Here is a 13,262-nt window from a genome sequence, read left to right as displayed (position 1 = left end):
AAGAAAAAAAGTCACACAGGAAAATAGAGGAAGACCAGCTTCACTGCAGTGGGTAGAAGAAGGGGTGGGGATCGCGATCGTTTGGGAGGTCCAGTAAAGATTTGGCTGAGCAGATGAACTTTCTGATTTTATCTGAAATGAACCAAACCTCCAATCACTTTGCCAGCCCTGGCTCTCCATTTACTCACTAGTTAGAAAAGCAGAATATACAGTTTCCTCAAAGATCAGCATCATCATCAAGCAATTAATCATCCCCTCTGTGATGTCACCAGTCCTTAAGCCTCACAACTTTTGCCTACACTGGAAAACTATATTGTTTTGTAAACATTAACACCCTGTTAAATACAGCATACGGTTCTGTGTAATCAGGGGCTGTCATGTTTATCCTAGCATTAGCTGTCTGTGGTTAACTTTAGAGTCCATAATGGTCCCAGTCTACAATGAGTGTTTAACATTGTGTTAGTTAACCTGGGTTCAAACACCATGTCATTTTCCAGTGCACAGAAACCATCAAGGGCTCATGAGTCCAAACACCACCCATATACTGTTGCTATTACATATAGCTGGCTGCAAACAGATGCAAGAAACAGAGCTATGTGATAAACAATTATTTAAAAACAGAATGCATTAAGCACTGAAAAGAAAAGAAAAAAGACACAGCAAGACAAAGACAACTCCAGTAGGCACACTTAAGGGATTTGTCAGACGCCTGCATACAACTACAGTGCGCAGAGCTTATTTATCTATCATCGATTTAGCAACATCAGAAGTGTAATTTTCGCTTATTCCCATCATTTTTTTCTCTGCTGACCCCTCTCTGTTTTGTTGTTGATTTCCATTGGTGCTGTTCCTATAATAGCATTTTTTAATCTCTCTACAGAGATGCCATGGATGACGGTAAGTCTATTACTGTAAAAGTCATTTTCAGACCCTCTCCACAATTTGCTTCTTAGCATATTGGTGACGTGCATAACCTAGGGTAGTCAGCACCACTTTTGTATTAAGGAACTTTTGGTTCCCACTCTGAAAACTGCTCTTTGAGCATGGCTATCTAATTAAAATGGGAAAAAAATCAGACATTGTTTATTCTATGAAAAATGACATTTCAAGTGAACCATCAATTTGTGTCAAATTAGCTGAATATTTCCAGCCAAAAAACCCCATCAGGCTAGATTTGGGGACTTTGGTGCCATTGACAAAAAGGAGGAGAAGCTGCATTTATACCTTAGTGACATGAGCACTCACCTGGGATTTGGGAGACCCAGATTCAAGTGTCCACTCTACAGGATTTGGAGAAAGGATTTGAATTTGCATGTTGCCTCTGCTAGGTGAGTGCCCTAAGTACTGAGCTGTAGCAGGGTATTCTTGGGGAGGGATGCTCAAGATCTTCTGTTGAAGGTCTTCCACTTTGTATAAAATACATAAATATTCACTGGAAGAGGAAGTGGGAATCCAGGTTTCCCCCTTGCCTTCCAGGGAATGGGCTAACCACCTTAGAGTGTCACACACTCTCACTCAATGAATATTTTAGTATTTAAACAAAGTGGAGCAGCTTCCAGAGGAGATACTGAGTGAGACATATCCTTTGGTCCAGTGGTTAGGGTGCTTGTCTGCTGTATCAGAGATAGATGTTCAAATCCCTGCTAAATCAGGCTGAGTGGACTCAAACCCAGGAATCCCACATGCTGTGTGAGTGCTGTAGCCCCCCAGGAAACTGAGTATAAGGGACCCAGCAACTATCTCCTCCTCTGGCTTCATGCATGTCATTTCCAAATTTCCTTTTTTTAAAAAAAAGAAAAGAAAAGAAAAAGTGGTTAAAAATATTCAAATAAATCACATTTTTTTCATTTCAAATTAAACTTGTTTGTTTGACCTAAAAGAGGTTTATTTTATTTTAATTTAATTTTATTTTAGGTTTTGTTTTGCTGAGAAAAATGGGGGGGGGTGGGGGGGCAAATCAATTCAGCCAGCAAACCAAAAAAATTGATAATTTGCACAGCTCTATATCTAACACGGAGGAACAATCATAGTATTTTCCCATAAAATAGGTGATTTCTGACTTCCTCCCACCTCCATAAACTCATGCTTTGAATAGAGACCCATTGGATTCACTGCTGTGTTTTTAACAGCCAAACTAGTTGCAAGAGAGACGTCATGCCATCTAAACAAAGCTAAAGCTAATTGAGGTGCTGGTTGTCAAAGCAACACTCCATTTACCACTTGGATGCACCCATAGTTCACGTACAATTACTTTAGTGACACTGTAGGTAAACAGTAATTTTTGGTAAAAAAAGATAAACAGAGATGAGTCTAAATGGTGTGAAACTCCTTAATAGTTCTGAGCATAAAAGTGTTGAAAGGCACATAATGGAGTGAGACACTTCTTATTCTCTATAATTTTCCACTGTTCACATTTACTCACTGTTGCCAAATGTGTGAAAGGGAAGCTTCGTGTGTGTGTCTCTGTGTGTGTGTGTGTGTGTGTAAAAATGAAAAGTAGCTTTCACAGGTAAACACTTAGATGCTGCTTGACTCAGGAAAAGATTTCACTCCACTCTGTCCCTCCCCCACTCTCCTGCCTTCTCTCCCAAGAAAAAACTGTGTTTCCCAACAAAGATGACAAAATTTCAACTTGAACCAAATTTGTGAACTATGGCTTAATGTTTTTAAATGAAAAGCTCCAGGTTTTTTTCCCCCTATCATTTACTCTATATAAAATCTCCAATATTGTATTTTACTAATATAAATGTTATGCTGTTTTCTATACATATATTTTTTTCTGAAATTATACTACATGTCCCTAGTATATCCAATATTCTGATATGTACTTATGCATCAGCCATTTAGATACCTTTTTCATTCACATAGTGTAAATTCAGTCCTCTATTGCCTTAGATAGTCACTTTATCAAGTGGCTGTAAAGCTATCTGATATTTCCAGGAAACCAGGTGCTTCTTTTCAGTGCATCGTGGCAGAAACATACCATCCAACAAAAATGCATGCAAGAAATGGTTGCATGCCTCCATTGTTTTTCAATAAATCACACTTATTACAGTTTACAATCATGAAATGACAATAATTAACTATTATTTAATGTAATCCATGACCCGCAAAGAATTTACAATCTAGTACGTAGAAAGAAAGAAATGAAGGCTAGAGAGAAGACAGAATACACGGGGCTACCCTGATGAAGAAAAGAACGATGGATGACTAATATATTTGGCTTCACAGTTCCACCTGACATCCCCATGGGATGGATTTTATATTTATGCCTCCAAATTAGCTGAAAGATGCACACAATGGTTTAATGTTGAGAGTTCCATATGTAGCATGCATCTGAGGAAACGCCTATGCATTGTTCAGGCCAATGACTTTCTGAAGCACCTTTTACTTGTGAAACATCATACACCAACACTTGTTGTTGACAGGAGTATGAAAACAACTGAAACCGCTCTGAAACTGTTTGGGAATCACAACTTTGTAGTGAACGATGTGAATACCCTAGCTGACTTAAAACTTCAGGAGCACAAGACTATACTGCTGTGGCTAAACAGATTATGCCGTATGGGGGGTTATGAACATGCCTATTACTCTCAGTTTAGTGCTGAGCTTTTAAATCCGCCTTCAAAAATGAATCCTTGGAAACCTAGCTGAATAGAATAAAAACATTTAAGACTTAACACTGTTTATCCAGGAGAGAATAAGTGTCCTAGGCTTGAAGAGTTGTACTTTATTCATAGCCTGGCAACACAGGGTAATATTCTGTCTGAAAGAATTGTACAAAGGAGTTTATTGGACTCATCTCAACCCCTGGCGAACAAACCTAATTACTAAACTGCCATGGAAACATCAGCACAGTTCCAGTTGATTGATAGCCTTTGTTATCTTCTAAAACACAGAGAGCAAGGAGGAGGAAGTATTTAAGTAAATGAACAATGCTTAAATGTGGGGGGAAATGTTGCCATATTGCTAAAGAACATTGCAGTTTTAAGAGAGTACATTGCTTGTCAGACCACCATCCGTATTATCTTCCCTTTCTCCATAATCATATAGTATATTAAAAGAAAACAACATTCTTTCGCAGAGATTCTCCCCAAGCCCACCATATTTGCTTAACCTCCCAAACAAGAATACAAAAGATCATCAGGAGCTAAAGCAACATTTGGCAGCATGAAAAATACACACAACTGGAGTAAAAGAGTTAACAGAGATCATGGGCCAAAAGCTGCTCTTCGATGCACCAAGATTCAACTTCATAGGTCTAATCCAAAGCCAAATGAAGCCAGTGAAAGTCTTTGCATTGACTTCAGTGTGGATGGTGTCTTATATCTGGGCTTCACCGGAATTAGCATGGTATAAATAAGAACAGAATTTGGCCTTGTAGTTTAGAGGATAATATTATTACTCAAAGCCTTCTTGATCATTCCTGTTACAAAATCTCGTCTGTCTAGAGAAAGAGGTAGTTGCAGCCACTCTGTTTGCTCAGCTGACAGCCTGACAACCTCATTATGTTGTAATAAAGAAACTAACAAGGTTGTCTAAGCACACACTGCTACATGGATTTAAATAAGAATTCTTCAAAATCCACAAATTTTCCTCCAGATTTAAATGGAATGAGTTTCCATTTCCTTTAGCAACACCCATGCCTGCACTTTTCTTTATTTGCAATTTGGATCAATGCCTATTTTCACCTCAGAAACTTGCAAAAATTTAATAGGTCCATTCTCGCTCAAAAACAGGCTAGTTTTTGCTCAGAATTTGGCACATTTGTTTGAAAAATGTTCATTCCCTGGGGACTCCACACATCAGATCAGCCCCTCTATATCGTTTTTTAGGCTCCTCTCCTCCTCCATTCCCAGGAGTACAGCTACTACAGGAACATGTAGAATGACTTGCCGATAATAAACACATTTACTCTTAAAAAGTTATGGGGGGTACTTTCTGGATTCATGGCACAACCAATCACCCATTATTTTTATATCTGATTAAAGATTGAGAGATATAAATACATTATTGAAATGTACAATTGCCAAGCGTGGGAACAATAGTTCTTGCCACATAATCTCCATTGAGATTACTTTAGAATAACTAGAAGACAAATGCAAACTAACATTAGAAAGAAATAGTTTTGTACAGAGCAAACTTTCACCCCCACCCTTTGCTTCTTCCCAGACTTTCAGGTTTTCCTTTGGCAAGCAATTTAGACTCTTTCTGCTTCAGTTCCCCATCTGTAACATGGGGTGGTAATACTTCCCTACTTCACTGGGGTATTTTGAGGATAAATACTTTAAATAAATAAATTCTTTGAGGCATTCAGCTCAATAATGTGATAATGGCGATTATAAAAGTACTTAGAGATACAGAAATAATTAGCAGTACATAGAGATAGTTATCCCTCATTTTTCGTAAAAGACACGTCTGATAGCATCAAACTGAAGATACATTTCTTAAAGGATTTTGAAATCCCAGAGTCTCCTGAGTCCAGCTATTAATGAAGCTATTAATGCATCCCTTTCCCCCCAAGGAAGTGAATAGCCTCTCTAATGTTTTAAACACCAAATTTAAAAAAGAAACCTTCAGACATTTTTGATTTAAATTACAATTTTTGGAGTCTTTTACCAATTCAGCTAGCTACATACTGTGGCTCCTTTCATACTGTGACAGCCAGTACCTTTCCACTAACCTCAGACAATGTGAGGGCAAACCGTTCACATTTTTCTTTATTGATGAGACAGACTCCAGACATTAATTGACTTGAATGTTCCATTTTAATTTATCTTTGGAGACTTTATAATTCAAAATGTAATTTTCTTTGGTCAAGTTGATAAAGATACACATACAAATGGCACCAGTTCCTAATACAGACACAATTTTGGCAGATGAAATTCTTGTTTAAAGGAATTAGGCTTATTTTTAGCCTTTATATCCATCTAAAAGCCAGGCTAGTCTTAGAAGGAGCTGGAAACAGCTCAGATGTACTACACTAAATGAGCCTATTATTACAAGAAATAATTGACTAAGTGATGCTTATACTACTGAGGTGCATCTATCTGGAGTGTTTGCCATTAAGGGCCCTACATATCACTCTACTGAATGAAAAAAAAATAGATTACTTGAAGGAGCAGCAATGAAGAGGAAAAATAGGTTTCTTAATAGAATCCACTCTAAGTAGAACAATTGGCATGTTGTGTATTCCACAGAAACATCATCGGTGACACACAACCATCAATAGATAAAAGCCAGGAATCTTCCATGAACAGTTCATAAAATAAGAGACAAGAATAGAGGAATGGCTAATGAGGAATTAACTGCTGTTCTAAAGAGCTACTTGGGAGCAAACTCTCTTTACATTTTGGTCTCTGGCTCCCAATCAGCCACTAGGTCCTCGATATAAGTTTGGATCTTACCCAAAATACCACACTGCAAGCCAATCTTTTAGTAACTAAACAAACAAAAAGAGAGATGTTAAATGGTTAAAGCAATCAGATACTTACAAATGACTTCAAAGTCTATATATATCAGATTCTCAGCAAAATTGTGGAGTCTGCAGGCTTATACAGTTCCTCTGATATATACCCAGTACCTGGATGAGTCTCAGTCCTTTGTTTCACAGCTTCAGAGCTAGAGTAGTTGATCCAAAGGCAGGAAGCAGGAATGAAGACAAGATAGAGATGGTGCAGCTGCATGTTATAGTTTCTGCTATGAGGATTGCCCCAAACACAACCCCACAGCACATGGCATGGAAAAGCCTCAGAGTCCCCTGTCCATAGGCATGTCCTGGTGACTCACAAGGTGTAGCCCCGAGGTTCTTTCACTGAATTCACTTTACATTTGTGTTCCCTTGATGGGCCATTGAGCAAGTTTAGTACTGCTGCCATCCTGTCTAGGGGTATCACCCAGAAACACAGCACAAGTTGAAATGCAAAATATACCATATATATTTAGAACTCATAATACAAAACTGATACATACATGTAAATGTGCTTTTCAATCTTAGTGAATCATGACTTTTCCATCAATACCTTGTATGGACTATCCTGTACAATATTTATTGCAATTCTGTAATCTTGGTATCAGTAATATAATAAATGGTCATTCATAGTCCACACTGTATCACAGCTACCTCACTGTTAGAGACCAAAGGCAAACTGAAACAGCTTCCAGATAAACTGTAAGCTCCAGTGTATTGTAGAAGTCTCAAAAAGCCAATATATAGGATAATACATAATAGACTAGATAATTCACCTGGTCATTTCCACCCCTTTGTCCTTTATAGGCCAGATTCTGATACCTTTCCTCACATAATAGTACTTAATTAATAGTACTTTACTCAAATCCTACCCAAAGCAAATAAAGGAATCAGAATCTGGCCCTGTGATGTATCATTTATGACAGAGGAAATTATTTTCTGAGTAAAACTGAAGTCACCTGAGTCTTCTTCCTGGCTTTTCTTTTTCAAATATATGGATAATGATACAAATGTTTTCTCGGTACACACGGCTTATCCAGAGATACCCAAGCTACTTGAACTCTCTCTATTTAAAGGGATACTGACAACTAAATTATACTTTGGCAATCATTCACTTTAGAAACAATATACATATTCCTGATAAAAAGAAACTGTTCCTTTTTAGGCAAAAGTATCTATAGTCTTCCATCACAGACATTCTAGTAGACATTAAAATTGTCTGATGAACTAGATTATCAGCTGGAGTAAATCAGTGCAGCCCAAACAGAGTCAGTGGTTATGTTGATTTATGCTATCTGATGAACTGACTTGTATGTGACTTTCTATAATGTCTATCATTATCCAGCCCAGTAGTTGAATATCCTGTCCTAATTATTTTTCACATATTTAATATTCCTAACCCTTGGCAGAATCTAAGATCAACCATTTCTTTAGGAAACTTAATTTGAAGGATACACATCTTTTTAAGGTATGTCTGCACTGCAATCAGACGTGATCATAGCACATGTAGATATACCCAAGCTAGCCCTGATGTATCTAAATCAAAGCTAGCTTGAGAAACAATAGCAGTGAAACCATGGCAGCATGGGTGGTATCTATTCAAGTACGTATCCAGGGTTGTGGGCATAGGAACACCTCCTGATTGCAATGTAGATATACCTTTAGTTGGAGGTATTTGAGAAATTATTATATGTATTTGTGGAATCCAAATAGCCTAAACTGAGTTGGATTTTCACAATCAAACATATGCTTGTTATGTCAAAAAGATACGTGTTCTGTGATTGTTCTATAGTTCATGATTTCTGCATTCAAGCCTGAGATTTTTCTAGCCATCCTGAGCCTTGACACTTCATGAATTTCATCCACAAAAATTATGTGAAGAATGAAGGGGGAATTAAAGTATGCCAAATGTCATGTTGCTCTTCCAAGGTCCATTGTGTACTTGGTGGCTTTGTGGTGTGTACCCTTGTTCACTATCTGTCATCAGATCATTCCACCTCCTCCACTATGATTCTGACAAGTCTGATTCATTGCCAGTCTAGTATGGATTTAAGTAGGTTATTTAAAAATGAGCCCCTCACTCCTCCTTTAATGGCAGCATTGACTCAGTGTGCTCAGGATAATTATAGAAGTTTTCTTTCTTCCTCTCTCTAATGTACGGTGTTGGAGTGGCGAGAAGAATCCATCTTTTTTTTTTTAAGTAAAGCTTTTTCCAAAGAGGAAATTCCATTCTATCTATCTTCAAATTATATTGCATCAGTAAAGGAAAAACTTACTTTTCTTTGAGAATGGCCAACAATATATTTTTTTCTTTCCCCATTTCCTATGCATCTTTGCCTCGCTCCATCATGTAATAGGGCAAAAGGAACTATAAAAATACTGTCAGAGATGAAAACGTCAAAACATCATACAAATATTCTGTAAGATTTTTAATTGTCTTTCACCTTAAAGCAAAAGGCAGTCTGGTGCAAGGAAGTCTGTTTAAATTTACTGAGGTCAGACAAAATTCTTTTATGTCCCAGGTTATATGGCTCTGATGATCATTTATTTCATAAGAAGGGAGAGTAAATAATAATAGTTATTATTTTGGGATTAAGTGAGGTAAAAATATAATGAAACTAGAATATAAGTGTTTTCCAGTAAGTAAATGAGAAGAATAAAGATGACTCAGAATTGAGAAAGCTGAAATAATTACTCAATGGGATACAAAATTTGGACATTGCTTTCCCAGAGTCTGAATGTAAGAATATTAAATATTAATTTTGTGTGTGTGTGTGTGTGTGTGTGTGTGTGTGTGTGTTGGAGACTGATCATTCTCTCTCTCTCGCATCTACAACAAATTCTGGTGAAAGAGGTACTGGTTCTTTATTCTATTTCTATACTGGTTCCTTGGTCTGTCACTCTTCCAAGAAGCCAGCACATTCCCAATCTGATTCAAGACTCCCTTTTGACACACTAAAAATAATTATACTCAGAACCAGCTTGCAATACAATTATTTGATTATAAGTAATACCTTATATTTTAGCAGTTCCCTCAGCTTCAATTCTTGGATACTATTGAATTTTCAGCAGCTGACTGGTACAATTGTAAACATTTTTAGCTTACTCTGCATTAAAAGACTATAAAGCCATTAGGTGCATGCATGAAAGTTGCAATGAGGTATGAAACTGCCAAGATAATGGGAATTACCTTCAAGCTTGGAGCTTATCCTCAGTCTTTGGGTCCTGGGAGAAAATCACTCCTCTATAGAAGGCCCTATTTTAAGGGTTTAAATGGCAATTAAGTGGTGTATAAACTTTGTTCTGGTTCTTTGCATAGATGTAGATGTCACCCTTTGAGCTGGGTGAACTATTTACAGTCATCAATGTATTCTTCTATCGTAGCCCCTTTTTTCCTGTTCACAAATTATCTGTGAACAACTCATCACTTCTGGTAAATTGTTTCAATGTTTTATGCTACCATAGCCAAGTCTATGAATCACATATCAACTGTGTGCTGCAAGCACTGCTGTGAGAATTTGATATTCATTATTTGAATTTCAACTATTTTGACTGGATGAACATAACTCTTAGAGCAAGTTTTCTAGGGAAAACACTCAGAATGACTGTCGCAGAGGCTTACCTGGTCTGGTGTCAGGATGTTCACGTTCCTCCTCCCATAGTAACTTGGTTCTCTCTCACTTTTGCGCATTTGTTTCATTTTAGTCAAAGCACAGGTCAGAGTCCTCTGTTTCCAGGGTAGAGAAAGTCCAAAACACACACATGTGCTTGGTCCTCCTTGGACTACAGCTTTCACACTTGGTGCAGAGCTCCACCAACTATCCTTATACCTTCCCAGGGTAATGAGGTAAATGTTCCTTTACTCTTGTGAGAAGAGCTCACAAGACTCTTCACCCGTACAAGTTCCACATCAGCACTATGCCCTCTACAGGCCTTGTGGCACTACATCCCCAAGGGGCTGTCTGTATTCCACCTCAAGTCCCCTGCTCTGCTGTTTGCCAGGGCTGATTCCCACAGTGCCTGTTTAGCCCAGCATTTCCCAACGCCAGTCACCTGCCAAGGACTTGCCAGAAAGGACATGGAAGATTAAGAGAATCTTAACAGCATATCATTGAAGGGGGTAGAGGAAATGACTGCTTCACTGCCAGCTTTCAGATGTTTGGGGAATGATGTTTTCTTTTAGTCCCTTCCCAGATTACTTCAGTTCAACACCCCCCCCCCCCCAGTTATTTCCCAGAGGTTCTGTCACCCTTTTCCAAACAAGCTGTTGGAGCCCCAACAACCACTATTACTCCTCCTTTTCCTGCTCCCTTAGCAGGGAGTCTCACACCATATTTTACTTCAATCAACACCTTCACCCAACACTTCCCGCTCCCTCCCAGTCTCAGCTTTTTTAAAATGAAGACATCACGTTTGTTCCATGATATTCCTTCCCAAAATGCCTTGCATCACCCTATACTCCCCAGAACTCTTTTTACTATGCTGCACTGAACCAACCATGTTCTCCTATAGCCTGCATTAAAGGGCCAGTTCTTGGAACTGGGATGTGTTGGCTAGAGCTGTGCAAATTTTGGGGGGGGATGAATAATTTATTCACTAAAAAAAAAAAAAAAAAAAAGAATGCAGTTTTGGGCAATGTGAAAGTATCTGCAAATTTAACATGATTAGTGTCCGCTGCAAAAAAACCTTTTTCCATGCTAGCAGACTCTCTGTGTCTATATCTCTTTAGCTTAGTGGTTAGGGCATTTGCCTGGGAGATAGGGGAAGATTCAAACTGGTTTTTCCTACCTTTTTTAACCCTTATTGTGGGACAGGCACTTAAACCCTCATCTATCCCCTTTCTGATGAGGGGCCTAACCACAAAGCTTTTGGGGTGGGGAGAGAAAGCTGCTCTTGGCATCTCCTGTTAAAGCTGTTCCACTGTATATAAAAACTTACATAATCATCAGAGCAAGGACTGAGTTTTACCCTACCGCTTGCCAGGTGAGTGTCTTAACATCTAGGCTATTCTTCTCTGAAGCTTTTCTGTTGATGCAGCTCTGTTTTGTATAAATACTTAAATATTCATTAGGCCAATGTGAGTGAGAATAGCTGTATACCCCAGTAATTAAGGCACTTATTAAAGAAGTAGAAGATATGTTCAAATCCCTCCTCTAAACCAGGGACAGAGAAGATTTATCTCTTAAATCTACATCACCTACCTCACAGGTGAGTGCCTTAATTAGCAGCCTTGGAAGTAATGCTTACTCTCTTGCTTTTGCCTACTGAATAGTCAAGTATATATACACAAAGTGGAACAGCTTCAACAGGTGAGATTTAGAGCACCCATCTCAGACTAGGTTCTCTCCTGATTGTTAAGCTGCTCAGCTGTGAGAGTAGAGTGATGCAAATTCAAGTTCCTGTTCCCCAGTGAGGATTCAAAGCTGGGTCTTCCACATCCCACAGAAGAGCCCTAATTGCTAAAGTTTATAAGGCATGACACACAGCAGGTGGTGGCCTGAAAAAAGACTTTTTCCAATTTGCTGACACATTCCAAACATTTTTGGAACAGAACCAAATATTTTTTTCTGATGTGTCTGTTTGCTTGGCAAACCTGAAAAATCAGTTATTCATCCAGCTCAAGTGCTGGCCTATTCCTAAAAGGATGGAACTCCTTGTAATAATTACCAATTTATATATTATTTTCCACATATATGCTTATAATCACTTAAAATTCAAAATAGTTTTGGGGATCCTTTGCATTTGTTCAAGGGAGAGAGTCATGGTAAAGTTTATCTCCTTTAACTGGGGTACTTGTGTGCCATGCTCACTTCCAGTTTCCTCATATCAAACTGTAACATGAAGAATTTGTCTTTTACAAAAAATAAAATAAAATAATGTAGGATAAAATCCTGAAGTCCCTTGTCAGTTCTGCTTGGACAAAATACCCATGGACTTCAGTGGGAAAAGTTTTCTTGATTAGAGACTATTTCTGTCAATCTTTAGCTTGCAAATACTTTCCTCCTTTAAAAATATAATTGTATATGTGTATATTGTATATGAAAACCCTACATGCACAATCCAGGGGACCCCCCAAGAGTATTCAGCAATAGGGGCGTAGTAGAACCATGCTTCCTACTGATAACATTACCTCGGATTTTGTTCTGTCTTCTTTTGGGATGAAGGAGAGGATTTTCCTTGTGAACTCTCTATCAAAACCTAAATATTTTGGTAAGGATTCCTTGGAGCTATAATATACTCCCCTCCATCATGCCAAACTAACAGAAAGACATTGACTCCAGTGATCTGTGAGTAGGGTGACCAAAAGCTGATGCTTAAGTGTCAATGGAACCAATAGTTACAAAATGAAAACTGACCTGAACCATTTCCAAGGTTAAAAAAAGATCAGGTATCATCTTTTTCTTGTTATTTTACATTTTGTGTGTCTTTGCACTTCTGCTCTCAACTAGAAGGGGAAAGTGACAAATACTCATTCAGTATCTGTCTGTGCTGGATTGGCCATGTAGATAAAGTAGGAGGAAATAAACCCTTGCTATTAACAGATTTAATTTCATATCAGTGTTAAGAAAATGCTTAAAAAATCACTTAGTTCTTTGTTGTGTTCTTAACTGACTGTATATATATATAGAGAAAGAGAGAAAAAAAGGCAACTGCAGAAAAAACTGAAAAGCAGTTATTAAGGCATTCACTGGTTCTTAAAATATTACTTACCCTCCATATCTATTATTAGCAGGATGAAAGTAAGGGAATGATTCCTAATAGAGTCTGAATCAAACAGCTCTTATGTGGATGA

The 13,262-nt window shown here is 38.0% G+C and overlaps 1 long non-coding RNA gene across 1 annotated transcript in view; it reads right to left on the bottom strand.

Annotated features, from left to right (window-relative positions):
* The window catches only part of LOC137147640 (uncharacterized), a 271,440-nt gene extending 259,727 nt beyond the window's left edge, over positions 1-11,713 (bottom strand). Inside the window, exon 1 of the long non-coding RNA XR_010918278.1 lies at positions 11,671-11,713. This is a non-coding gene — a long non-coding RNA (uncharacterized lncRNA). The remainder of the gene's footprint in view (positions 1-11,670) is intronic.
* Between the last annotated feature and the right edge of the window lie 1,549 nt (positions 11,714-13,262).

Source organism: Emydura macquarii, unplaced genomic scaffold (assembly GCF_026122565.2).
Source record: "Emydura macquarii macquarii isolate MOO-44397 ecotype Brisbane River unplaced genomic scaffold, CSIRO-AGI_Emac_v2 contig_561, whole genome shotgun sequence".
Lineage (NCBI taxonomy): Eukaryota > Metazoa > Chordata > Testudines > Chelidae > Emydura > Emydura macquarii.
This window is presented reverse-complemented; position numbering and strand designations above follow the sequence as displayed.